This window comes from Peromyscus leucopus, unplaced genomic scaffold (assembly GCF_004664715.2).
Source record: "Peromyscus leucopus breed LL Stock unplaced genomic scaffold, UCI_PerLeu_2.1 scaffold_1212, whole genome shotgun sequence".
Classification (NCBI taxonomy): domain Eukaryota; kingdom Metazoa; phylum Chordata; class Mammalia; order Rodentia; family Cricetidae; genus Peromyscus; species Peromyscus leucopus.
The window spans coordinates 618-4536 of record NW_023504350.1 but is presented as its reverse complement, the minus strand read 5'-3'; the positions used below and the strand labels follow the sequence as shown (position 1 = coordinate 4536).

At 51.1% G+C, this 3919-nt stretch overlaps 1 long non-coding RNA gene across 1 annotated transcript; it reads left to right on the top strand.

Annotated features, from left to right (window-relative positions):
* Positions 1 to 1077: 1077 nt before the first annotated feature.
* On the top strand, positions 1078 to 1883 carry LOC114687080. Its single transcript, XR_003733646.2, has 3 exons — positions 1078 to 1235; positions 1579 to 1742; positions 1792 to 1883. It is a non-coding gene; the product is annotated as an uncharacterized LOC114687080 (long non-coding RNA).
* Positions 1884 to 3919: the final 2036 nt, after the last annotated feature.

The window sequence follows — 3919 nt, the reverse complement described above, 5'->3', positions numbered from 1 at the left end:
GGGAAAACGAGAAGAAAAAGAGGTGTTGGATCTGAGGGAAAAAAAAAGAGAAAGTCTGGCCACTGTAGTGTCTCAGGACAGGTCAGAGAGGGAGTTAGGACGGAGATCAAAGAAGGACACCACTTGACAAAGACCAGTGTGCTTACTGTAAACAGAGAGGCATTGGGCTCGTGACTGATCAAAGAAGCCTCAAGGGTCTCAGAGAACTAAGCCAAGGGCCAAGGACCTCCTCAATCTGGAGGATTAGGGAGGTCAAGGCCAGAGCCCCCCCCCTGAGCCTAGGATAACTCTCAAGATTGGGGGGCAGCCAGTGACCTTCCTAGTGGACACCGGGCCTCAACATTCAGTCCTGAGCCATACCGGAGGCTCTCTCAGTGACTGCACAGCTTTGGTCCAGGGGGCCACAGGTAGCAGGAGGTATCGATGGACCACAGAGAGAAAGGTTCAGCTGGCATCTGGACAGGACCCAAAGGGACCCCCCTACAAGTCCTAGCCCTTTGAACTGTTCATGGATGAGAACTCAGGCTTTGCAAAAGGAATGCTGGTACAAGACTGGGGCCATGGAAGCCCGGTAGCTACAGGATGGCCCCCTGTCTGCGCATGGTAGCCGCTATTGCTGTTTTACTCAAGGATGCAGGGAAACTGACTTTGGGACAGCCATTAACTGTGTTATCCTCCCATGCGGTGGAAGCTCTGGTCCGGCAGCCCCCAGATAGATGGCTCTCAAATTCCAGAATGACCCACTACCAGGCTCTGTTGTTAGACACAGACGAGTGGTGTTCGGACCAGTTGTCTCCCTCAACCCCGCAACCCTGATGCCCTTGCCAGACCCATCCAAGGAGCACAATTGCCTCCAGATTCTGGCGGAGGCCCCTGGCACCCGCTCCGACCTAACAGATCAACCGCTGTTGAACTCAGATTTTATCTGGTTCACAGATGGTAGCAGCTTCCTCCAAGAAGAAGAACGGAGGGCTGGAGCAGCCGTCACACCAATCGGAGGTAGGTTGGGCCTCACCGCTGCCGCCTGGAACATCGGCCCAAAAGGCAGAGCTGATCGCGCTGACCCAGGCCTCCGGATGGCGGAAGCCCGGAGGACCAGGAACTAACAAAGAAAATGGGGGTGGAATGGAGCCCCGAGCGACAAGCTTACATCATGGATGGACAGAGGACTCCCCTACCAAGAAGGAGACCGCTAACGTGGTAACCAAAAAACTCCTGGATGACATCTTTCCCAGGTATGGAATGCCCCAGATATTGGGGTCAGACAATGGGCCCGCCTTCGTCTCCCAGGTAAGTCAGAAGGTGGCCAGGCTACTGGGGATTGATTGGAAACTTCATTGTGCATACCGCCCCAGAGCTCAGGACAGGTAGAACGTGCAAATAAAACCATTAAGGAGACTTTAACCAAATTAACGCTTGCAACTGGCACTAGAGATTGGGTGCTCCTACTCCCTCTAGCCCTTTACCGAGTCCGGAATACTCCTGGGCCTCATGGCCTAACCCCGTTTGAGATCATGTATGGGGCTCCCCCACAATTGTAAATTTCCTTCACCCTGATATCTCCTCTTTTGCCACTAGCCCTACCTTGGAGGCGCACCTCCAAGCCCTCCAATTGGTGCAAAAGACGGTGTGGAAACCCCTGCCTACCGGGAGCAACTGAACCGCCCGGTGGTGCCTCACCCATTCAAGATTGGGGACTCTGTCTGGGTCCAACGCCATCAATCCAGGAACCTAGAGCCGAGGTGAAAAAGACCATACACCGTCCTGTTAACTGCTCCCACCGCACTCAAGGTTGACGGGATAGCGGCTTGGGTCCACGCATCGCATGTGAAGGCTGCCAAGGAACCCGACGAAGCTGAGGGCACCGAGACATCTAGTTCAACGCTCTCTAAACCCACTAAAGATAAGACTCACCGGGGGTCCCTTAATCCCCCTCATAGTCCTCCTGACATTAGGAGGGCATCACCAGAGAGACTGTTCCCCTGACGCTGACCCTGTTACTGGGAGGAATTACCATGGGCGGAATAGCTGCTGGGGTAGGTACAGGGACCACAGCCCTTATGGAGACCGGCCAATTCAGACAGCTCCAAGTAGCCATAAATACAGACATCAAAGCCCTAGAGGAATCAGTTAGTGCGTTAAAAAAAAAATCCTTGACATCCCTATCAGAAGTAGTGCTGCAAAATAGGAGAGGGCTGGACATACTCTTCCTGCAAGAGGGTGGGTTATGTGCTGCCCTCAAAGAAGAATGCTGCTTCTATGCAGATCATACTGGAGTAGCCGGGGATAACATGGTTAAATTAAGAAAAAGATTAAAACAGAGACAGCAAATTATTTGAGTCTCAACAGGGATGGTTTAAAGAATGGTTCCAAAGGTCACCATGGTTTACAACCCTTGTCTCCACCATTATGGGCCCCCTAATCATCCTCCTGCTCAATTTATTGTTTGGGCCATGCATCCTCAAAGATTGGTGCAATTCATCAAGGATAGGGTTTCTGTTGTCCAGGCTTTGATCCTAACCCAGCAATATCAGAGGCACAGACAGTCAGAGATGGAGCTGACCCCTTATTCTCCATCCTAAAATGAAAGATTCCATTTGGTACAAAAGAAAATGGGGGAATGAAAGACCCCCACTCCATTATGAGGACATGGGGCGTTGGGCCGATGAAATGCCCCCCCAGTCCAATAACTTAGCCTAAGAAACGCCATTCTAAAGGAATCAGAAAAACGGGAGTTCACAGCTGTGGCTGGCTAGCCATCCGGCTTGAGAGAGAGATAACTGTGGCCAGCCATCCGGCCTTGAGAGAGAGATAACTGTGGTCAGCTGCCTCGGGAGAAAGACAGTTGAGTCAAATCAGGATATTTTATGGCTGGCCCCCTGTCCTTGAGGAATAAGCAGCTGGGCTGGAAAAACACCCACTATACCCTGTGCAAGGCCAAGTCAGCCACACATCAAACTTCTGATAATTAAAGAACGCGTCCCCAAGTTCACCCTGGCCTTCTTTTAAACACAACCATAGGGACCCTGTAACTATGCTCCTCACTTCTGTAACCGCGCCTCTGCCCTGGGATCCCATAAAAAGTCCCCTTGCCCTAGGAAGGCGCGCAAGTCCTCCAAGAGACTTCGCCCCAGGTACCTGTGTATCTAAATAAACCCTCTTGCTTTTGCATCTGATCTGTGGTTTCGGTGTGTTCCTTGGGTTTGGGGTCTCTCCTGAAGGAAGATCTCCCCTGGGGTCTTTCAATGCCTCCTAGGCAAATGCCTTACCACTCACCTCTAGCTCCATCTCTTTTGACATTTTCACATTTGAAACATACTCTCAGTAAGTCACCCAGGCTGGCCGTGAGGAAATCCTTAAAACTGAAATCCTCACAAGGCGGTGGTGGTGCATGCCTTTCATCCCAGCACTTGGGAGGCAGAGGCAGGTGGCTCTCTGTGAGTTCGAGGCCAGCCTGGTCTACAAAGCCAGTCCCAGGACAGCCAGGACTGTTATAGAGAGAAACCCTCTATCAAAAAACAAAACAGGCTTTATTTACATCTAGGTAGAGTTCTGGGAATAGGATTATAAAACTCAATTCCACATCTACCATGTGGTCAGCATTTGACCTTGGGTTAAAAGTAATAAACAAACATAGATGTGGGGGCTCAGGCCTGTAATTCCAGCACTGGGGAGGCAGAAGGGGAGGATCACCACAAGCTCAGGGACAGCCTGAGCTCTGGAATAAGACTCTGTCTCAAAAGACCAAAGTAAGTAGATAATAAATAATTCCTAGACAAACAGCCTTGGCTCCCATTATCCTTAAGCAGAAGGAAACATGCACTAAGACTAGGAGCCCTCTGGTTATTAAGAATGGGGTGAGAGATGACTCCTCAGGCAAAAGTGCTTGCCTTGGAAGCCTGACGACGCCACACCAGGT